We start from the raw sequence: 25,754 nt of genomic DNA on the forward strand, positions 1-25,754 counted from the left end.
GGATCATCATTGATTCATTGATAATTTTGACTTCTTCAATGATAAAAGAGATCATCACATTTCTAAATTGCAAAGTTAATGAGCATAATATTGGATATTAAAGTTGAGAAACTATAATAAAAAGTAAATGTAAAGTTGAAGTGTATTTACCCAGTATTTTATATTTTTTTAGAAGAGAGAAAAGAATATTATTAACCAGTTCTCAAGACAGAAACAAAAAAAATGAGGAGCGACAACACCTCAAGCTCCACAGTCTGATTCAGAATCAGTTGTCAAAGCTAAAGTATAAGCTACACGATTCGCAGATTGACTAACAAATTGAACATATATAACAATTATGGATAAGTTTTACAAGAGCTTTACCGTCATTAACAAGTAAACCAAACATATAGATCGAATCCTCATGATCATTGATAACGTGAACTAAAAGTGGAGAATATGATTGAAGCGTGACATCTTGAAACTCACCTGTCTTCAACCAGTTTAAAGCTTCCCTTACACTAAAACCTTCGGCAATCAACACATCATAAGTGTAAGGAAGCCTACCATTTCCAGCAAACACAAGACCAGCAGAGTTCCTCAAGATGAAACCATATCCAATACGGTGGGACAAGAGAAACACAACAACATCGACATTCCAAATAATCAAACCAGGGATAAGGGGTAACTAATGAGCTGTTGAGCTAGGGGCAGTAGAAGAAATAGGCTGATGAGTATGACATTAGTTCCACCGAGATAAATAAAAAAAGTGGCAGCGCTAAATTATCCAAGTCCGCGAAGAAGAGTTACTCCAAACAAGTTGATTCTGATTACGTCCTAGACCCCAATGGATAATCACCGCAACAACAGAGTCCGAGATAGATTTATTATATACGCCCAAATATCAGCGAAATTGGTAAAAAGTGAGCTGATATATCCAATATTAGAGAAACTCCAAACATGTTTTGCAATTGTACACTCGACAAGAACATGGTAAGCATTTTCATCAAAGAGACCGCATAGAGGGCAAACCTCCGAGACTGGAACGTGTCGGGCATTAAGAGTTATTCTAGTTGGAAGGCAATAAGACATATAGTGCCAAATTAAATCTTTAACTTTAGAGGAACAACTAATTTTCACATTTTTCTTCAAAAACCTGAATTATTAGCTTGTTTATTATGAGTTTGGGCAGAGAGGATTTTGTATCATTCCTTCACCGTATATCATCCTCTCCTGTCACCAAGCTAATACCAACTATCAGTAGAGGCATCATAAATCTTCCATAGTATTCTTTTTGATGGGCCCCATAAATCTGCCATAGTATTCTTCGTCATAGGAATTTTTATTCCCCGATCTGTAAGGAATCGGTCGACGAGCCCCCAATTAGGAGGTTTTGGTTGCACCTCGACATCATCATTAGCATCACCTTCTGCTTCCAGGGTTATTTTTTAATAGAGATCATGTATGGAATCCATGATCGAACGAGAAAGAGAAGAACAGAAGAAACTATCTTATAGAGAAAAACTCATCAATAGGGAGACATTCTTATAATTCTTATTCTAATATATTTTATATTTAAAGTATATATAAATATTTTTATTATTATTTTATATTATAAAAATAAATAGACAATAAAATTGATAAAAGAATATTAAATTGTTTAACTACGTTGAAATTAAAAATATCAAAGGAGTATAAACAGATTCAAAAATCTTTCCAAATAAAATTAGTATAATATAAATTAATTGGCCCAAACCCACAAGATGATTTGTTTATAGCTATTAACAAATGTATTTCATAGAAGGTAAATTTCTTAAAAAAAAACAGTGAAATAATAGATAACTTGATAGATAAAAAGATAACAATAGATCATAAAAGTGATCTAGATAGCATCCTCAAAATGAGCTATATTACTGAAAATATTAAAATAAGTAAAACAAAACTATCTAAAAATCAACTGTTCTATAGTGATAAAACAAAATAGTCTGTCCATATGAAGACAAAAAAAGCACAAACAGACAACAGACTGCTCACAAATAAATAATTGTTCAACTTTTCATGTGTCACAAGAGGGCAACATGTGAATAACTACAGTTTTAACTTATTACATTAATCATTAGAAAAGATGATTTTTGCTCTCCATGCTGGTTCATGTCGTGACTTCTCTTTCTCATGGTTTGACTGCTCTTGACTCCAAATGAGAACAAGCAGACGCAACTGGGAACAAGTTGCACATATAAGGCAACTTATAAGAATTATGGATAAAATATGGCTTTTCTGGGTTCTTAAATGAGTGTACCTTTAAATATTCAGGAATAAATTGCACTTATCAACTCCTATGGACTAATATGTGTACATTGTGTGTAACAAGATAACTCGAGATGGTAGCTCTCCTTAGGAAGATAATAACATTGGCCTAGAACTATTGACTCTATTCCAAACACCTTTAGGTCGATGCTTGATTAGGCAAAATCTGTAAGTATGTTTGGAAGCATTAATTATTATGAAAGTTAAGGTTAAGCCGTAACCTAGACCACGAAGCCGCACTATCCGGTTATGGTATAACAATAGCTAAATTGCTCGGTTGAATCGTTTACTTGATTAGGTTTCACAATTCGACCTCTCTAACTAATTACTTGGTTAGGTTTCTTAAATAGAGGTAAGCAAATATGTTTAGTTAACTCTCTCAATATTCTTCCTACAACACAATGTAAACATTTTTAACGATCCATACTTATCAAACATAGTTCACTGTCATCCTAGCCTAAAGAGGTTTAGCTCATGTTTGAGCTAAAACACAGAGGCATGGTGAGATGGACTAATGTCAAACTCAAGTTCATCAAGTCGGGTTACCAATTCAAAAATATAAGACGAAGAAGAGTGTAGATGAAGAGAAAACTTAAATTAAATAACTAAAATAGAGAAATAAAGATGAAGAACAAACTAATCTTGAGCTTCCTGGAAAGTAGGAGGAAATTTACTAAAGTAACTAATAATAAACGAACTGAAAACGAAAGTATAATAAAAAAAACTAAATTGAAAGTAAGGTAAAACTAAATTAAGATTCTCCATTACAATGAAAACGACTCTATTTATATGAATAAATCAACCCTATAAGCCTTAGGACGCCCTCTGATTTCTAGTAGGTCTTATAGCTTTTCTCTAGCCAATGCTAAAACTAACCTAACAGTTGACATTTTAACCACAGGAAAAAATGTACCGAGGTAATCAATATATACCTTCTTGTTAAGTGTATCTTTTAACCACTAAACGTGCCTTGCCTTGTACATTTCTAATGTACCATCTAGCTTATATCTAACCTTATTAAATACCCATCTACAACATATTCGCTTCTTATCAGGAGGTAAAGTATTGATTTCTCTATTAGAGAATATTTTCAGTTAGTTGTAGATAACTATGTATCACAACAATCATTCCATATTATCTAGGCCAGTATCTAGAATAGTCTTTGAATATGATATAAACTGTAATCTGTATAAATACATATTCAGTCATCAATAACAATTACGGAACGATCCTATTTGTTACATGGTATCAGAGCCTAACCTATTTTCTTAAACCTAAACCTAATTCTTCCTCCTCTATCCCGATCCCGACCACCACCGCGGTCGCCATCACCGCCGCTCGACCAGCTCGGCTCCTTTTGTTCCCAAATTCGAACCAACCCTAACCTCCCTCTCTTCTGCGACCGAAACACAGGCCGCCACTCACATCTCCTCCCAAAAATCCAAACTACGACCGATCCCTCCCTTCCGCAAACCTAAAAACACCAACAGATTCCTCCTCCCAAATCAGCCATGACCAACACTTCCAACAATTCCAATAATTTCTCAACCGGACCAAACAACACAAACACCGTCAACTCCCACACCAACAACACAAAACCGCAATCACCAATCATCCCTCTCTCACTATCTCAAACATTTCTACATTCATCAAAATAACCCTAGACATTGAAAAAGGACACTATCCCACATGGGCTGCTCTATTCAAACTCCACGACAAAGCTTTCCAAGTCCTTGATCACATCATTCCCCCCCCCCCACCAACACAGCCATGCACCAATCAAATCCCGAGCTTTGGTCCCGTATTGACGATGTGGTCCTGCAATGGATCTACAGTACCATATCCTTTGATCTTTTACACACAATTATCGAAGTTGACTCCACCGCAGCTAGAGCCTGGACCCGTTTACAAGAGATTTTTTTCTGACAACAAGCACTCTAGGGCTCTATTCCTTCAATAGGAATTTTCCAAAACCAAGCTTGACAACTTCTCTGACATTTCCTCCTGTTGCCAACATCTCAAGTCTCTATCTGATCAATTGTCCAATGTGGATTGTGCTGTCACAAATGATCAAATGGTTTTACAGCTTATCTCTGGATTGACTGATGCATATGATACCATTGGTACCCAGATCAAACACGGAGATCCTCTTCCCTCATTTCAGAAAGCACGCTCTATGCTCACACTTGAAGAAACTGCTCGTGCCCGTAAGACAACGACACAGTCAGACATTGTTGCCCTTTCTGTCGCCACTGTAGACTCTCCACCGGCACAATTTCCACCCGCTCGTCCTGCGATACACTGCCCCAACTCTTTTAATCGCGACGGCAGGCAAGGTGGACGACACCACTGCCGCGACAGACACAATAATAGAGGCGGGCAGTGGTATTCTGGCTCTTCCCATCGCGGTGGCTATAACCAGCAGTGGGGTTATTCCCTTCTTTGGGGTCCGCAGCAGCCATGGGCGGCACCTCCTTGTCCATTCCCAACAAATAACTGGGTCAATCAGCCTTACACGGGTCGCCCATAATAATAACCCGGTATTCTGGGTCCTCGCCCGAACACACAGCAAGCTCACCTAAGCATGATTAATCCTTCCTATGCACCAACTGACATTGCAGAGGAAATGCACACCATGTCTATCACACCACCTTCAGATCAGTGGTATATGGACACAGGAGCCACCTCTCATATGATAGCCCAACAAGGTACACTCACCTCTTATTTTAATTCAAGCCTCAATGAAAACATCATTGTCGGTAATGGTCACTGTATACCTGTTTGTGGATCTGTCACTGCTTGGTTAAATACTCGAACCCAACCCTTGAAATTGACTAATGTGTTGCATGCTCCTAAACTTATCAAAAATCTTATTTCTGTTCGTCAATTTACTAGAGATAATAGAGTTTCTGTGGAATTTGACCCTTTAGGTTTTTCTGTGAAGGATTTACAGACGGGTACCAATATTATGAGATGTAACAGTAGCGGAGCCTCTATCCTGTCGCATCTAGCTCCTCTCCGTCACAGTCATCCCCTTCTATTTTTACTACTTTGTCTTTCGATGTTTGGCATAGTCGCTTAGGACATCCAGGGCTTCCTGTTTTGAATGCCCAGTTGAATAAAAATTTGATTTCGTGTAATAAAGTTCCAAGTATTTCTGTTTGTTCCTCTTGCATTAATGGAAAACAAGTAAAATTACCGTTTCACTCCTCTTATAATTTTGCTTGTATGCCATTCGATTTAATTCATAGCGATATTTGGACTTCTCCAATTTTAAGCTCGGGTGGTCACTGTTACTATGTTTTATTTCTAGATAACTACACAAACTTTCTGTGGACATTTCCCTTAGCTCAGAAATCACAAGTTTATAATGTATTTCTTGCATTCCGCTCTCTATTTCGCACTCAATTTGAACGTGAAATTAAAGTCTTTCAATGTGACAACGGGGGTGAATTCAATAACAATTCATTTTGCCAATTTTATCACACTCATGGTATGCAATTTCGATACTCATGCCCATATACCTCTCCCCAAAATGGTAAATCCGAACACACAATTCGCACGATAAATAACATAATACACACTGTTATGAATCATGCATCAGTCCCGTTTAAATTTTGGCACAATGCCCTTGAATTAGCAACATACCTCCTAAATATATATCCTCACAAAATCTTAGGATATCACTCTCCCACTAAAATTCTATACAAACAGGACCCTACATACTCTTATCTACGTATTTTTGGATGTCTTTATTTTCCCCTAATTCCTTCCGTGTCACATCATAAATTAGAGGCTCGTTCCCATCCGTGTGTATTCCTGGGTTACCCATCTAATCACCACGGGTACAAATGTTTCGACATGTCCACCAACAAAATTACAATCTCCCGACATGTTATTTTTGACGAGTCTAAATTTGCCTTTTCGTTAAACACAGTGTCAAATAACTCCAGTCCAAGGACGGCTACGGTAGCCGAAGGTGGTCTGCTCCCCGCTGATCGCCTACCTCTATCGCAAACTCCAGTTAGCGTCGTCCCCTCCCCGTCGTCCGAGTCTGTTTTGTCCGTCCTGTCGTCCGTGTCTGTGTTGTCGTCCATCTCATCATCTGTCCTATCGTCCATCCCGTCATCTGCGTCTTCCGAGTCAGTAGCGTCCCCTACGTCTATGTCGTTAAATTCATCCCCTACGCCCGCATCATCAAACTCGTCTTTTGCGTCTTCTCTTTCGAGTCCTGTCCCGTGACAATGTGCATCTCACACATCACCTACTTTGACACCCTCCTCCCAGTCCAATAGCAGTAATGTTACCCCTGTTCAATCCCAAACAACAATCCCTCTCCATTACCACTTCCCACAACCCATAATATGGTCACACGAGCCCAACACGACATACGAAAACCACATCGTATACTGAACCTATCCACATCCACACAACTCGTCATCTCCCCCATACCAAAGACACCAATCCTTGCACTAAGTGATCCAAACTGGACACAGGCCATGACTGATGAATTTGAGGCTTTGATTCAAAATAAGACGTGGATAATCGTACCCCTTCCCAAAAATGCTAATGTTATTCGCAGTTGGTGGATTTTTAGGCACAAAATAAAAGTAGATGGCTCTTTTGAACGTTACAAAGCAAGACTGGTTGGCAATGGATCAGGTCAGTTGGCTGGGGTTGATTGGAATATTCGGCAATTAGATGTCAAAAATGCATTCCTGCACGGGGATCTTAATGAGACTGTATTCATGCCCCAACCACTGGGCTTCCGAGATCCTATGTATCCTGATCATGTTTGTCTGCTCCTCAAATCACTATATGGTCTTAAACAGGCTCTTCGGGCCTGGTATCAGTGATTTGCCAATTTTGTAATCAGGGTGGGATTTACCAACAGCATCTTAGACAACTCTCTATTTGTCTACAGACAAGGTACAGACACAACTTATCTTCTATTGTATGTCGATGACATTGTTCTCGTCACTTCCTCTAACAAGCTACAGACATCTATTCTCTCTCAATTGAACTCTGAATTTGCAATGAAAGATTTGGGTCCATTGCATTATTTCTTGGGGATTTCAGTCACTCGCTCTCCTGGTTCACTATTTCTGTCTCAAAAGAAATATGCTTCCGAAATCATCGAAAAAGCTGGTCTTGGCTCCTATAACGCAGCCACAACTCCTGTTTGTTGAAACACCTTTCCACAAGATTTTGATTTGACAAAATTATTTAAGTTAATCTCATGATTAAGACAATTAAATTTAAATGCTTTGGTTTAATTGTACTAATGTGTTTGTTCAATGTTGAGTATATTGACTAACGAGAATAGGAACTAAAAGTAAGACAGAATGAAGTCAGCATAAGCCACAGAAGCTGAGTGAAAAACAAACTCAGAATTATAAAAGAAAAGTCTTCTTCAGAATAGCACTTAAAGGCGAAGCCGACCGAAGACACTGAGTAGAATGTAACTCAGCATAGATAAAGAGATGGATTGAAGGAAAAGCCGAACAATCAAGCTGAGTGTTCGTCAGGACATCGCCAATGATCCGTTGACTAAAAGAAAAACACCCGACACAGGTCTGCAACAATTCAGAAGCCTCAGAATTACACCAAGAGACCTTCTCGAGACGCATGGATCAACTGGCGTTTGGCAAGAAGACAAACCTGGGGCTAGAAGATGAAACCTGACGCTAGAAGATGAAACCGACAAGCCTGACACCTGCTAAATTCAGACGACAGGATTGGCCTACAAATTCTGAATGCTGACCTATCAATGACGAAAGTAGACCGTTTGAATTCAACGGATATGTCCGAATTCAAATCATTGAAGCTTCAGACTTTGCTATAAAAGGACAAGTTCATCACTTGGATCCTTTGCCGAAGTACAAAAAGAGAAAAGACAAGCAAGATCTTCACTAAGTTAAAAGATCCAAAAGAGAAGCTGTCTGATTAGAAAAAGCAAGTTCTTACACCTAAATCCAATCTCTATGTAAAAGTCTAGAGTGAATTTGTATTCATCTAAAGTGTTCTTCGTTTAGAGAGAACAATCTTGTATCAATTGTAAAGGTTGAGAGAGTGAAGCTGAGTACTCGGTTTTAGTACTCAACGGTAGAGAAAATCTGAGTGTTCGGTTATAACGCTCAGTAGGATTGAGTAGATGAATAGAGGACGGTTATCTTACATACTCAATTGCTTTGTAAACGGTTTGTGCTCTACCTTTAAAGAGCTCAGTAGTGGATTGAAAAAGCCCGGAGGGATTCTGGGGACTGGACGTAGGCGGTGAGGCCGAACCAGGATAAGTCTGCTGAGTAATCTCTAACCCTTCTCTTGATATATATATATATATATATATATATATATATATATATATATATATATATATATATATATATATATATGTATGTATGTATGTGTTGCTTGCTTAAACTACTCAGTATATAATCTGTAAAAGCTGACGCTGAGTAATCAGAGTGCTGAGTTGGAAACTGACCCCAGTGTTATTTCCCAACTCATAAGTGAAACAGTTCTAGTCAGCTTCTGACTAAAGCTGTCTTACATCGTGCTCAGCCTTGCTGACCTGAAACTGAGTGAAGTTATTTAAAGGATTAAATTTATTCAGCATAATTAAGCGAAAAAGTTACATTAGTTCCTAACCCCCCTGGAACTAATCTTATAACATTACACGGGACCAACAAGTGGTATCAAAGCTCAGTAGCTCACGATTCAAGATAAAACTATCTTGAGCTGATCCCTGTAAATGGCCGAGAACAGCACTCGTTTCCTACCAGGAAATCAAACGACACAGATACTCCCTGAGGGATTATCGATTAGTCGGCCTCCTCTGTTTTTCGGATCAAACTATACATTTTGGAAAAACAGAATGAAAAACTTCATTCAGGCAACAAACATGAGTGCATGGCTGGCTATAGTCCAAGGCCACATTTGTTCCCTATGAAATTATTGACAGAGTACTGTCAAGAGTGAGTCTAAGTGGTCAGAGGATGACCTTAAAAAATTAAAAAATAATGCTTCGGCTATCAATATGCTTTACTGTGCATTAGATGCTGCAGAGTACAACAAAATTTCAGGTTGTGAGTAAGCACAGGAAATCTGGAAGAAGCTGGAAGTGACCTATGAAGGAACCAGCAAGGTCAAGGAGTCCAAAGTGAATCAACACATGAGACTATACGAGCTGTTTGAGATGAACGAAAATGAAGACATCTCTGAGATGAACTCAAGGTTCACCAACATCATAAATGAGCTTAAGAGACTCAGCAAGAACTTCACAAAAGAATAACAGGTGAAGAAAATCTTGAGAAGTCTCCCCAAGAGCTGGCAAGCTAAGAAAACAGCTGTGGAAGAAGCTTAGGACCTAACCATGTACAAATATGATGAGCTGATTGGATCTCTGCTGACCATGAGATCTCCATGAAGAATTTTGAGGCTAAAGAAAAGTCTGAGGACAAGAAGCAAAAATCTCTTGTCATGAAAGCTGACTCAACGGAAGCTGACTCATCAGATGATGAGGAGATGGCCATGTTCACCAGAAAGATGAAGAATCTGTTTAGAAAGAATGACAAGAAGAGCAAAAGACCATTCAAAAGAAGCGATAAATACAAAGCTGAGTCCAGCAACAGCAGATACAAGAAGGACAGCTCGAAGCCTGTCACTTGCTTTGAATGCCAGCAAACTGGGCATATTAAATCAAGTTGTCCCACTCTGAAGAAAGAAAACAAAGGTAGCAGAAAAGCAATGGTGGCAACATGGAGTGATAGTGATGAGTCAACCTTATCAGAAGCTGATGCCACTGAGTCAGCAAACATATGTTTCATGGCTGACGAATATGCTGACCACTACCGATCTGAGCAAGCTAACCTCTCAGATGGATCTGACCAAGAGGAACACTCCAATGAGGTAACATCTCTTCTTTTGCTCAGAAATGAAATGGTTAATGCCCTGAGTGATCTCTATACACTGACCAAAAAGTGTAATAAGAAAATAAGAGCACTCAGCAGGCGATGTGATGAGATTGAAGAGGTCAAACTCAGTGACCTCCGACATCTGCTCCAGGACAAAACCAGGCAAGATGAAAACTTGAAAATCATACACGGGTTTGTCTCTGAAGTCCAATCAGACTCTAAGAAGTTGAGAAAGGACATCACATCTATACAGAACCAGCTGAGTACATCGGCTAAGAAAAGGTTCTATCCAAATGCTGAGTATCAAGGTACTGGTCAGCATCGACGGTACACTCAGCAGAACAGTCGGTGTGACTGTTGTGGAAAAAGAGGACACACCATAAATATGTGTTGGTATGCTCAACACCATTGTGCTGACCAAAAGTGGAAATACCCTCAAAGGGTAGTTTTTTGTGACTATTGTGGTAAACATGGCCACACCATAAATGTATGTCGTCACAAAATAAAGTATGATGCTTCACCTGTTCATGCTAACCAACGAGGACCCAAAAAGAATTGGGTACCTAAAGATGACTAGTTTAAATTGCAGGTGAGCATGAGATGTGCTGAGAAGTCAAAGCTATGGTATATTGACAGTGCATGCTCGAAGCATATGACTGGTGATGAAACTCAGTTCATCACACTTGTGCATAAACAAGGAGGAAATGTAAGTTTCGGAGACAACAAAAAGGGTAAGATAGTGGAATCAAGTACTATTGGAGGAAACCCTACTATTGAGTCAGTCTCCCTAGTCAGGGGTCTCAAATATAACCTATTGAGCGTTGCTCAACTGTGTGACAGCGGTAGAAAGGTTGTATTTGATGCCACTGAGTGTCGGATACTCGAGGGAAAAACAAATGATTTAATTTTAACTGCCCCTCGTGTTGACAATGTCTTCATGCTGAGTTTGGAAAAGAAGTTTTCGAAAAATATATGCTTAGTGTCAAAGGAAGATAATTCCTGGCTATGGCATATGAGACTTGGTCATGTAAGCATGGACCTCCTTGCCAAATTAGCAAGAAAGCAATTAGTTGAGGGTTTACCCAAACTTAGATTTGAGAAAGATCAATTATGCAACGCTTATCAGCAAGGTAAACAAACTAAAAAGTCTTTTCAAAGTAAAAATGTAGTCTCAACCAAGCGTCCATTGGAATTACTACACTTGGATCTTTTTGGACCAGTCCAGCCGTTGAGCTTGGGTGGTAAGAGATTTTCATTGGTCATTGTAGACGATTTCTCTCGGTATACTTGGGTCATCTTGCTGAGTAGCAAGGATGAAGCTTTTGAGATGTTCTCAACACTGATTAGAAAACTTAAAAATGACAAAGACCTAAAATTAGCTCACATCCGAAGTGATAATGGCGGAGAATTCAAAAACCAACAGTTTGATGAATTCTGTGAAGTCAGCGGCATTGACCACAATTTCTCTGCTCCTAGAACTCCTCAACAAAATGGGGTAGTTGAGAGGAAGAACAGAACCTTAATTGAAATAGCTAGGACAATGCTGAGTGAGAATAGGCTTCCAAAGTATTTCTGGGGTGAAGCTTTCAACAGAACATGCTATATACTCAATAGGGCTTTAGTTAGACCTATACTTAAGAAAACCCCCCTATGAACTTTGGAAAGGACGAAAACCCAACATTGGATATTTTCGTGCCTTTGGTTGTAAATGTTTTATACTCAATACGAAAGACAACCTTGCTAAGTTTGACTCTAAAGCTGACGAAGCGATCTTTCTATGGTACTCAACTAACAGTAAAGCATATAGTGTTGAAACACCTTTCCACATGATTTTGATTTGACAAATTTATTTAAGTTAATCCATGATTAAGGGGCAATTAAATTTAAGTGCTTTGATTTAATTGTACTAATATGTTTGTTCAATGTTGAGTATAAGTATAAATGAAAACAGAATCAAAAAGTAAGACAGGACGAAGTCAGCATGAGAACACAGCACAAGCTGAGTGGAGTGCAACTCAGCATAACAGAAGAAAAGCCATCTTCAGAACAAATATTTGAAGATGAAGCTGACCAAAGAAGCTGAATAAGACGCAACTCAGTATCAAAGAAGAGAAGTCATTCTCTAAACTAAAGCTTGCAGACGAAGCTGACCACGGAAGCTGAGTAAGAGTGACTCAGAAACAAAGAACAAAAGCAACGTTAATAAAGTCAATCTGAGTGTTCGTCAGGACAGCATGAATGATCCATTTGCTAGAAGACAAGATCCGACAACTGTCTGCACCAATAATAGAAACCTTGGAATTACTCACAGAGTCAATTTCGAGATGCATGGGTCAACTGTCCGTTAGCTAAAAGATGAACTGGCACTAGAAGACACACCTGCGGGAAGAAGACAAGCCTGACGCCTGCAGAATTCAGACGATAGGATTGGCCTGCAAATCTAAAGCTGACCAGAACAATGTAGCAAGAAAGAGCCGTTTGAATCCAACGGATAATTCCAGATTCAAATGATTGTGCCTTCAGATCTCAACTATATAAGGACAAGTTCATGCTTGGATCACAGTTGATTTTTGCCAAGAAAAATACAAGAGAAAAAGAGAAAAGATACAAAGCACATTCAAACAAGAAAAAGATCTTACACCAAACTTCTATTTGTGTGTAAAAGCTAGATTGATTTTGTAATCATCTAAAGTGTTCTTCATCTAGAAAGAACAAGTCTGTATCAATTGTAAAATTGAGAGAGTGGTGCTGAGTACTCGGTTTTAAGTACTCAGTGGTAGAGAAATCTAGGTGTTCGGTTATAGCACTTAGTAGGAGTTGAGTAGACGAATAGAGGAAGGTACTCTTGCATATTCAACTGCCTTGTAAACGGTTTATGCTCTACCTTTAAAGAGCGCAGTATTGGATTGAAAAAGCCCGGAGGGACTCTGGGGACTGGACGTAGGTGGAGAGGCTGAACCAGGATAAGTCGTGCTGAGTAATTTCTAACTCTCTCTCAATATATCTATATATGTGTTGTCTGATCAAATTGCTCAGGATATAAATTGTAAAAGCTGACACTGAGTAATCTTGGTGCTGAGTTGGAAGCTGACCTCAAGTGTTAATTCCCAACTCACAAGTAAAACAGTTCTAGTCGGTATCTGACTAAAGCTGTCTTACATTTCTCGGTCGTGCTGGCCTAAACTAAGTTAAGTAACTTAAAGAATTAATTGAGTCAACATTATTTAGCGAAAAAGTTACATTAGTTCCTAACCCCCCCCTTTTGGAACTAATCACACGGGACCAACAAGTGGTATCAGAGCTAAATAGCTCACTACTTAAAGATATAACTATCTTGAGCTGATCCCGATAAATGGATGAGAACAGCACTCGTTTCCTTCCAGGAAATCAAACAAAACAGATACTCCCTGAGGGATTATCAATTAGTCGGCCACCCTTGTTTTTTGGATCAAATTATACATTTTGGAAAAACAGGATGAAGAATTTTATTCAAGCTACAAACATGAGTGCGTGTCTTGCAATAGTTTAAGGTCCATGTGTGCCTTACAAAACTGTTGACAACAAAAAGGTTGTCAAGAGTGAAACTGAGTGGTCAGAGGATAACCTTAAAAAATTACAAAATAATGCTTCGGCTATCAATATGCTTCATTGTGCTTTAGATGCTGCAGAGTACAATAAAATCTCAGGTTGCGAGTCAGCACAGGAGATATGAAAAAAGCTGGAGGTGACCTATGAAGGCACAAGCAAGGTCAAGGAATCAAAGGTGAACCAACATATGAGACTGTATGAGCTATTCGAGATGAATGAAAATGAAGATATCTCGGAGATGAACTCAAGGTTCACAAATATCATAAATGAGCTCAAAAGACTCGGAAAGAATTTCACCGAGGAGGAACAGGTGAAGAAAATATTGAGGAGTCTCCCCAAAAGCTGGCAAGCTAAGAAGACAATTGTGGAAGAAGCTCAGGACTTGACCACGTACAAATACGATGAGCTGATCGGATCGTTGCTGACTCATGAGATCTCTATGAAAAACTTCGAAGCAAAAGAAAAGTCAGAGGACAAGAAACAAAAATCACTTGTCATGAAAGCTGACTCAACCGAAGCTGACTCATCAGATGATGAGGAGATGGCCATGTTCACAAGAAAGATGAAGAAGCTGTTCAGAAAGAATGATAAGAACAGCAAGAGGCCATACAAAAGAGGCGATAGGTACAAAGCTGAGTCCAGTGACAAATACAAAAAGGACAGCTCCAAGCCTATCACGTGCTTTGAGTGCCATCAAACTGGGCACATTAAGTCAAGCTGCCCTAACTTAAAGCAAGAAAAGAAGGGAAGCAAAAAGGCAATGGTGGCCACATGGAGTGACAGTGATGAGTCAACCTCATCAGAAGCTGATGCGAATGAGACTGCAAATATATGCTTCATGGCCGACGATGCTGCTGACCAAAGTCAATCTGAGCAAGATGACCTCTCTGACGGTTTTGACCAAGAGGAACATTCCAATGAGGTAACATCTCTACACTTGCTTAGAAATGAAATGGTTAACGCCTTGAGTGATTTATATACACTGACTAAAAAGTGTAACAAGAAAATAAAGGCACTCAGCAGGCGGTGTGACGAGATTGAAGAGGTCAAACTCAGTGACCTTCGATATCTTCTCCAAGACAACTCAACTTTGCATGACAACATGAAAATCATGCACAAGTTTGTCTCGGAAGTCCAATCAGATTCAAAAAAACTGAGAAAGGATGTCACAACCCTACAGAACCAAATAAAAGGTTCAGCTAAAAATAAATCCCACGCTGAGTACTCAGTTACTGGTCAGCATAGACAGTTCACTCAGTGTGACTGTTGTGGGAAAAGAGGACACACAATAGATGTGTGTTGGTATAATAAGCAGACTGTCCAATGTGACTTCTGCGGAAAGAAAGGTCATACCACTAAGGTATGTTGGCATGCTCAGCACAATGGTGCTGACCAAAGACAAAGTCACCCTAAAAGGGTAACTTATTGTGACTTCTGTGGTAAACAAAGGCACATCATAAATGTATGTAGTCACAAGATAAGATATGATGCTTCACCTGTTCGCACTAACAAACGAGGACCCAACAAGAATTGGGTACCTAAAGATGAATAGTTTAAAATGCAGGTGAGCCTGAGATGCGTGGAGAAATCAAAACTGTGGTATATTGACAGCGCATGCTCAAGGCATATGACTGGTGATGAAACTCAGTTTATCACACTTGAGCTTAAACGAGGTGGTAACGTAAGCTTTGGAGACAATAAAAAGGGTAAGATAGTTGGATCAGGTACTATTGGAGGTAACCCTACTATTGAGTCAGTCTCCTTAGTTAAAGGTCTCAAATATAACCTATTGAGCGTAGCTCAGCTGTGTGACAGTGGTAGAAAGGTTGTATTTGATGCCACTTAGTGTCGGATACTCGAGGGAAAAACAAACAATTTAATTCTAACTGCCCCTCGTGTTGACAATGTATATATATTGAGTTTAGAAAAACAGTTTTCTAAAAATATATGCTTAGTGTCTAAAGAGGATAACTCCTGGCTATGACATAGAAGACTTGGTCATGTAAGCGTGGACCTCCTTGCCAAACTAGCTAGAAAGCAATTAGTTGAGGGATTGCCCAAATTGAAATTTGAGAAAGATCAATTATGTAATGCTTGCCAGCAAGGTAAACAAACGAAGAAGTCTTTTCAAAGTAAAAATATTGTCTCAACCAAGAGACCATTGGAATTACTACACATGGACCTTTTCGGACCTGTCCAGCCACTCAGCTTGGGCGGTAAGAAATTTTCCTTAGTCATTGTAGACGATTTCTCTCGGTATACTTTGTTGGGGTTTAGTGTCCTATAGTCAATTGTTGCGGGATACAAACTTATTGTAAATGAATTGTTCTTTATATCATTTGTTTTAATGAGATATATGTTTTATAACTATATAAAGGCAATCCCTTTTAAGCACTGAATAAAGTCTAATAAAAGGAAATCCGTAAGTTTGTTTAAAGTGATTATAAAGTGTTCATACAAGCACGAAGTGAGACAAAACTTTATAATAAACTAATAAACTTAAAACCACCCCAAGTCAAGTGATATGTTTAGGATTGATATATCACGGTTGAGACTTGTATGTAACAATGTCTTCTGTCCGACAGAAAGCTGATCTCACAAGCTTCATATATATAGATATCTGGACAGTTACATAGATCCGGTGAAACGTTGTTCATTAGGATTGGGGATCCGATTTGAGATAACAGGATGGGTAGATTCATCCTTGTCAACTGTTTATCTCATTGGTATTACTAGGTATAACTAATCCTCAGACTCAAAAGAATGTTAATTGGTCATCCTGAATTACTGAATGTGAGACTTTGATCCTGCGGTCCCACGATCCTTAACAGAGATGACTCTGGGGTGTGAACTGCAAAGGTTGGGTGTCACAGGAAGTAATGTCAGGGTAGTTATACATTGGATTGAGCATTTATCACTCCCGATTAATGGGAGATACATCCAAGGATCGCTTGTGGAAGACTCGACTCTAAACCCTTGCAAGGTGATAACTTAAGAGTAGAAATACAGATTTCACTTAACCTATCTTTTTGAGTTGACTCGGCCAAGAACAAGTAAAACGAACGTCTCGCTATATGTGACTTGACATTACCCATAGTCATAAGATTCAGTTCAAGGATGTAGTTGATAAAGGATCGTATTATACCGTAACTAATACGGAAGGGTTAACGACAGAATCAACCTGTCTTCTTAACGGACTCTGGGGGAATGATTACAAACTTGCCAATAACATACTCAGTACATCATTCCATTATGCAAGGATTAAATATAATTCTTGAAGAAATTAAATTTAATAGTTGCATACGGCCAGAAGTAGTAAGAATCTAATGGATCACACATAAGACTTGGAACCAAAAGAGAGATGGATATGATTAATAGATGGAAGCCCAATTGAGCCCAGTAAGGCCCAAATATATGGAGGGGGGCGAAATTTGTATATAGAGATAAGGAATTGATTTTATTCCATGAATCCTAATTTGATTAGGATTATGAATTAAATTAATTAAGAGATAATTAAATTAGGAGTTTTAATTGGATTAATATACTCCTGTTATTATCCAATTAGGTTATTTATTATTATCCTAAATATATTAGATATATAGTGAGATAATAATTAGGAATCCTTTTCCGAATTGGATTCCTATTAAGTAACCTATTCCTATCTAACTAGGGTTTAGATTCAAGCAACTATATATACCCCCTCCCATGTGAATTTCGACCAAGCCTCTAACCTCCCCCTATAGTGATTTTCGAAATTACTAATTAGAGAGAGAAAAAGAATTCCCATCCCCTAGTTCGTGGACAAGAATTCATACGACATTCCATCGATTGATTAATCTTATTCATCCCTCTTTCTCTTTGATCTTGTGTTGGTTAATTAGAGGCAATCTATTTTGGTTGCATCTCATAAGGGTTGATTTCATCTTAACCTCTCCGTGTTAAACTTTGTGGTTGGAATCTCGGAGAAGAATTGTGGGCGCTTCTTTAACAACGGTAGATTGTTCATCGAAAGGTATTCCTTCTTATCCCTCTTTATATGAAATAACGATTAACGGATCCTATGGTTAAAAGGAAATAGGCTAAAATTTTATATTTCCGCTGCTATACCTTAGCCCTAATTTCCTTCATACTTGGATCATCTTGCTGAGTAGCAAGGATGAAACTTTTGAGATGTTCACAACATTGATTAAAAAAGCTTGAAAATGATAAAGACCTAAAAGTAGCTCATATTAGAAGTGATAATGGTGGAGAATTCAAAAACCAACAGTTTGATGAATTCTGTGAAGTCAGTGGCATTGACCATAACTTTTCTGCTTTTAGGATGCCTCAACAAAATGGGGTAGTTGAAAGGAAGAACAGAACAATAGTCGAAATTGCTAGGACAATGCTGAGCGGAAATAGGCTTCCAAAGTATTTTTGGGGTGAAGATGTCCACACAACATGCTACATACTTAACAGGGCTTTAGTTAGACCTATTCTTAAGAAAACCCCCTATGAACTTTGGAAAGGACGAAAGCCCAACATTGGCTACTTTCGTGCCTTTGGGTGTAAATGTTTTATACTTAACACAAAAGATAACCTTGCTAAATTTGATGCTAAAGCTGACGAAGCGATCTTTTTAGGGTACTCAACTAACAGTAAAGCATATAGGGTATATAATAAATGAACTCAAGTTATAGAAGAGTCTGTCCATATCGAGTTCGATGAAACTGACCCTGCAGGAAAGACAACTCAGTCTGCCGCAGATGAACCAAGCTCAGCTTTCGCTGACCAAAATAGAGTTGCTGAGTCGTCACCACAAGGGCTGACCAAAGGTAAACACGAACCCGAAATTACCTTTGCTGACCAATCTACTCCTGCAGATATTGTAGAAACACCTATTCCAGACAACTCAACATTGCACAAAGAAATTAAAATTCCAAGAGGTCATTCGGAGAAGTCCATTCTTGATGCTGCTGAAAACAAACTGATGACAAGAGATCAACTTAGAAAATATCTCAGCAATATTGCATTCGTCTCAGTACATGAACTAAAGAACTTCTTAGAAGCTGAGCACGATGAACATTGGATCAATGCTATGCAAGAGGAGCTTGATCAGTTCAAAAGAAACGAGGTATGAGATTTAGTACCAAAACCTAGGAATCAAAAGACCATAGGAACTAAGTGGGTCTTTAGAAATAAACTAGATGAGCAAGGCAATGTAGTCAGGAACAAAGCCCGACTTGTAGCCCAAGGCTATAGTCAGCAAGAGGGCATTGACTATGGTGAGACCTTTGCACCCGTAGCTAGATTAGAGGCTATACGTATATTATATGCATATGCTAGTTTCATGAATTTCAAGCTATATCAAATGGATGTTAAAAGTGCTTTCCTTAATGGATTTATAAACGAAGAGGTATATGTTAGTCAGCCTCCTGGGTTTGAAGATCTAAAGTTTCCAAACCACGTTTATAAACTCAAGAAGGCCTTGTACGGCCTAAAACAAGCACCTCGTGCTTGGTATGAGAGGTTGACCAATTTCCTGCTGACCAGGAACTATGTCAGAGGTAAAGCTGACACAACCTTGTTCATTAAGAAGAAGGGTAAAAATACCTTGCTAGCACGAATTTACGTAGATGATATAATCTTTGGTGCTACTGATGAATCTATGTGCAAAGAATTTAGTAAACAGATGCAAACTGAGTTCGAGATGTCGATGATGGGCAAACTCAACTTCTTCCTTGGACTTCAAATCAAGCAAGGGAAGAATGGCATCTTCATCAGTCAGTCTAAGTACGCCAAAAAATGTTGAAGAAATTCGATATGGAAGAATGTAAGCCCATATCAACCCCAATGGGTACTGACACTGTCCTTTGTGCTGACGAGAAAGGTAAGTCAGTAGATAGCAAATTATATCGAGGTAGGATTGGCTCTCTACTTTATCTTACTGCTAGTAGACTTGACATTCAGTACTCAGTATGTTATTGCACGAGATATCAAGCTGACCCCAGAGAATCTCATCTTATAGCTGTAAAAATAATTTTCAGATATTTGCAGAGCTCAGTTAATGCATGTTTATGGTATCCAAATACAAATGACTTTACACTTATTGGATACACTGATGCTGACTATGGACGAGATAAGCTAGAGCGTAAGAGTACTTCAGGAGGATGTCACTTCCTTGGAAGCTGTCTAGTATCTTGGTTCAGCAAGAAGCAATCATCAGTGGCCTTGTCAACAACTGAAGCTGAGTACATTGCTGCTGGAAGCTGTGTGGCTCAAGTCCTATGGATAAAGCAACAACTTGAGGATTATGGTGTAAAAACAGAAACAATAGAAGTCAAATGTGACAACAAGAGTGCCATTGACTTATCCAAAAATCCAATTCAACACAGCAGGATGAAGCATGTCAGCATAAGGCATCACTTCATAAGGGATCATGTACACAAGGGTGAGATCAAGCTGACCTACGTTCCTATAGATGAACAGCTTGCGGATATCTTCACAAAGCCTATAGCTCATGAGCAATTCAACATACTAACGGAACCTATCGGTATGTCTAATCCTTTTCACTAAAATTATATGTTTAAATTGAATGTTGAGTGATTACCATGCTGAGTAAGCTGTGCTATATGAGTAACTATTACATGCTGAGCTAAGTATGAACTATATCACTCCATGCTGAGTAGACATATATACTGAGTGATTAACACAAGTTGAGTTACTAAGCACGCGAACATTCCTTCTACGTAAAACTGACTTCCTAGAATCTCAAACGTTTAGGCTTATCGAAACTGAGTAAAACTCTTATGCATAATAAATGCTAGCACGCGCATTAATAGCCACCTAGGATGACGTAGGCACAATAATTAGAAAACACATGTGCCGATTGTGTCATAAATGCCAGAATTATTATCGATTGATCATCTCGAGGTAAAACGGCTACTCCAACGTATCAGATCAACTCGATAATTCTATAAGTAGTGGACGAATTCCCACTTGTATCTCTTTACATTCAAAATTTCTGGCATTCTATCTCTCTCTCTCTCTCTCTTAAATCCCAAAACATCTCTAAAACTCTTGAGAAAATCATGTCTGATTCTCAAAACATCTCCGGTGCCGATTACGACCAAAATGGCTACGATGAAAATCCTCCATCTCCAGCTCAGCAGGAATACGTAGAGACCTCAGGAGAATCTCAAGGTCACGGTCAGCATGACCAATCTAAGGTCATCACTCTGAGTAAGAAACCCCAAGTTGACCAAGCAACACCATCTAAGAAGCAGAAAAAGGGGAAGGGCAAGATACCACAGGAAAGAACCTATTCTCCGGTCTACAACAGTGTGAGGGGATACAAGGTAGACCATTCCTGCTGGTTCTCTAAGGGTTTTGTAGAAGCAGAAAAACCCTTTTGCGAATGGATCTCTAAAAATGGCTGGACCGGGCTATTTTCCATCCGAAAAGCCACTTATCCTGAATTGGTAAGGGAATTCTATGCCAACTTACGAGCTGCTGATGATGACACTGACTACATGGTCACAAAGCTCAGTGACAAAGAAATCTTCGTCAACCCTCCCTATCTTGCCACTTTGCTTAAACTAAAGAATACAGGAGCTGAACTCAGAACCACCAACGATCTCGGTAAAATCAAATACCCTTCGGAGTTCTGTAAACCCGCTGGTCATGTAGGAGAAATCGCTAGAACCTTTATGGGTCAAAATTAGAAGATGGCCCATTACATTCTGACGAACTTTATATTTCCCAAGGTTAACTCCACATCCTCAGCGTCTAATTTTGAGCAGTGCTTCATCTGGCACATGTTGACCTACCAGCCACTCAATATGCCTGTGTTCCTCATCGGTGCTTTCCAACGAAGTACTGGCACACTCAGGTTAGGTTCACTAATCACCAAGATACTCAAAGACTACATGGTGAACTTAGTTGAGGAAATACATGTTTGGGGTACAGAAATTACTGCGGCCGCACTATTCGGTTTGGCCTATGACCAACCCATTAAACCCAAGAAAGGAAAGGCGGTGATGGCAAGCAAGGAGCCTGCTGATCGCACAAGGCAGGACAAGAAGAGGAAAGCTGACCAGTCAGCAAAGGAGATGAACACAGCTCCTAAAAAGCTAAGAATTGTGTCCAGTGCAAGGAAAGGTGATGTTGAGCAAGGTCAAGAGGCACCTAAGTCAGCAGAAAAACTGAAAAGGCAAGTTGAGCCTGAGGAAGAGAGTGAAGATACTCCTGAGCAGCCTCTGAGAAAGAAGAAGAATAAATCCTCTGGACTTACCCCAATCGATGCACTGCCGCTTGACTGTGTAATCTCTAAGGATTCACACTTTGTGAAAAGTCAAGAGATTGATCTTGAGAAAACTCTTACTGACCAAGAAGAAGAATTGGGTGATCTTGGAGGTCAATTTAATGATGAAAGAATAGATGACATTGAGCTATGTAAAAAAGTTGAAGCTGAGCAGGTTGAGAATCCAACTGTGCCGAGTAAGACAGTTGGTGTTGAGTTCACAGAGAAAGACATAGTTGTGGAAGACCTTGGGCTGAACTCCTCCTCTGAGTCACTTGACTCCATTCCTGCTGATCCTTCTCCTCCAAAAGTCAGCACTGGCAAACGACGCAAGAGAAAAGCTCAAAAGTCTCCAATCATTGATCTTCTGGACGATTCTCCGTTAAGGGAACCAATCTCTGCCCTTACCACACTCCAATTCCAGTTCTTTAACAATGCCACTGAACCAAATTTGGAACAACTCACGGAAAAGCAAGCCACTGTTTCTCAAGCTGAGGAACAAGCCAATACTCCTGAGAATCCAATTCCTGCCGAGTAAGAGCTCGAAGTCTAAGCTGCTCAAAATCAAGAGTTAGCAAAGGAAAATCCTGCTCAGGTCAGCACTGATCTACCTTCACCTTCAACTCAACTTCAAGCTGACTCTGAACAGGTCAATATCTCTGCCGATCCAGCTCTTCCAAATCCTTCAAGGCAAAATGAAAACCAGTCAGTTCCTGCTAGTAATCTAAATCAAAGTCCAGCCACTAACCATGCTGGCACCAAACTCATTCTGGACAGCACCAAACTCCTCCTCCATCTGGTGTTATTTACTTGCATGCAACTGAGTCTGGGAGAAAAATCATCGACTCAGCCCAATCACTACTTCAGGACATTATCCAATCTCATGTCGATGCTGCTGGGTCTGTCCATGTTGAGCCTCAACACGTTTCTTCTGTCACTCAGCTTCTATCTAAAATCAAGGGTCTTAAGGATCTACTGAGTGTCATGACATCCTTTCAATCTCAACAACCCAAGCAAGAATCTATAGTAAAGCTGGCTGAACTCCAGCTGACAATGGTCAATCATATGAACTCCCTCTAGGGCCAACTCAACACTTTGTCAGTTACGAACTCACTCTATGCAACCTCTGCTGAGGTTCATCAACTCTTTACCCAGCTAAGTTCTGAACTGACCGGGACTCGTGAATTAGTCTCCTCCTCCTCCCAGTGTTCCATTGAGCAAATTAGCGAAGCTGTTTGCCTACTCAACTTGAGTAAAGAAGAAATGGATACTGACCAAGTCAAAACTAATGAGATACTGCAGTATTCTCAAACCACCCTTAACCATGTCCGCTATATAAATGCCCAACGTCAGTTCTATAATTCGGCTCTGCTCAAAATGTACCATCAATCACATGCCAAGCTGACAGAATCCATCACTTGGATCGGGAAATCACAGGAGTATCTACTGAGCATGCTGAGTGCTAATATTAGGATCCCTGCTGCCACAATGGACGATGGCATGGCTGTCTTCGACGGTCTTCGGGAGAGTACGAGTCAACTCCGCGCATACTCCGCAAAACTCACTCGTGCTGCTCTCCGCGAGACATTTCTTCCCCCCTCATCTGATGCTGGCAAAATAGGGGAGAAAGAACAAGCTGATGGAAATCAGCACATGGGGGAAGCATCTGGTAGTCAGCAACAAAGAACTGCCAAAGGGAAAGGCAAAGTAAATCCTGCTCACCAAGCTCAAGTCAATAGGAAGAAATAGATTAGCTAGTTGTAGCTTTTGACTTGTAGTTTTATCTGGCGTGTTTTGTTAATGCTGACCATCTATATATATATCCATGCATCCTTTATTGAAATTGACAAATCTTATGTGATGCTTACTTACCTATTGTGCTATGTGTTGATCTGTCTTAATTGAACAAAAAAACAAAATTAAAATGGAATATACTCAGTACACATTTGCTTTGATACATCCTTTCATTTGCTCTGATACATGATTAATAAGCTCCAATCCTCCATAAACTCTGATACTTAAACTATCCACGTATCAAACTGAGTAAAAATATGTTCCAAAATTTCGAACTCTTCTGAAAGCTGACCTAAGCTCATCTAAATTAGATCTTGGAAGGTCTAGAATTGAACTTAGTCAGTATAAGCATGTCTTAATTTTACTCAATTAAATCTTAGAAGGTTTAGAGTTAATTTAAGTCAATAGATGCAACCCTTATGGGGGAGCAACTTCAGAAGAATGAAAAATAACTCACTCATGGGGAATTTCAAAACTGAGCTCCATTAATTAAATATTTTGCCAACATCAAAATGGGGGAGTTTGTTGAAACACCTTTCCACATGATTTTGATGTGACAAATTTATTTAAGTTAATCCATGATTAAGGGGCAATTAAATTTAAGTGCTTTGATTTAATTGTACTAATATGTTTGTTCAATGTTGAGTATAAGTATAAATGAAAACAGAATCAAAAAGTAAGACAAGACGAAGTCAGTATGAGAACACAACACAAGCTGAGTGGAGTGCAACTCAGCATAACAGAAGAAAAGCCATCTTCAGAACAAATATTTGAAGATGAAGCTGACCAAAGAAGCTGAATAAGACGCAACTCAGTATCAAAGAAGAGAAGTCCTTCTCTAAACTAAAGCTTGCAGACGAAGCTGACCACGGAAGCTGAGTAAGAGTGACTCAGAAACAAAGAACAAAAGCAACGTCAATAAAGTCAAGTTGAGTGTTCGTCAGGACAGCATGAATGATCCATTTGCTAGAAGACAAGATCCGACAACTGTCTGCACCAATAATAGAAACCTTGGAATTACCCACAGAGTCAATTTTGAGATGCATGGGTCAACTGTCTGTTAGCTAAAAGACGAACTGGCACTAGAAGACACACATGCGGGAAGAAGACAAGCCTGACGCCTGCGGAATTCAGACGACAGGATTGGCCTGTAAATCTAGAGCTGACCAGAACAATGTCGCAAGAAAGATCCGTTTGAATCCAACGGATAATTCCAGATTCAAATGATTGTGCCTTTAGATCTCAACTATATAAGGACAAGCTCATGCTTGGATCACAGTTGATTTTTGCTAAGAAAAATACAAGAGAAAAAGAGAAATGATACAAAGCACATTCAAACAAGAAAAAGATCTTACACCACCAAACTTCTATTTCTGTGTAAAAGCTAGATTGATTTTGTAATCATCTAAAGTGTTCTTCATCTAGAAAGAACAAGTCTGTATCAATTGTAAAATTGAGAGAGTGGTGCTGAGTACTCGGTTTTAAGTACTCAGTGGTAGAGAAATCTAGGTGTTCGGTTATAGCACTTAGTAGGAGTTGAGTAGACGAATAGAGGAAGGTACTCTTGCATATTCAACTGCCTTGTAAACGATTTATGCTCTACCTTTAAAGAGCTCAGTATTGGATTGAAAAAGCCCGGATGGACTCTAGGGACTGGACGTAGGCGGAGAGGCCGAACCAGGATAAGTCGTGCTGAGTAATTTCTAACTCTCTCTCTCAATATATCTATATATGTGTTGTTTGATCAAATTGCTCAGGATATAAATTGTAAAAGCTGACACTGAGTAATCTTGGTGCTGAGTTGGAAGCTGACCTCAAGTGTTAATTCCCAACTCATAAGTAAAACAGTTCTAATCGGCATCTGACTAAAGCTGTCTTACATTTCTCGG

Source organism: Euphorbia lathyris, chromosome 6, assembly GCF_963576675.1.
Source record: "Euphorbia lathyris chromosome 6, ddEupLath1.1, whole genome shotgun sequence".
NCBI lineage: Eukaryota > Viridiplantae > Streptophyta > Magnoliopsida > Malpighiales > Euphorbiaceae > Euphorbia > Euphorbia lathyris.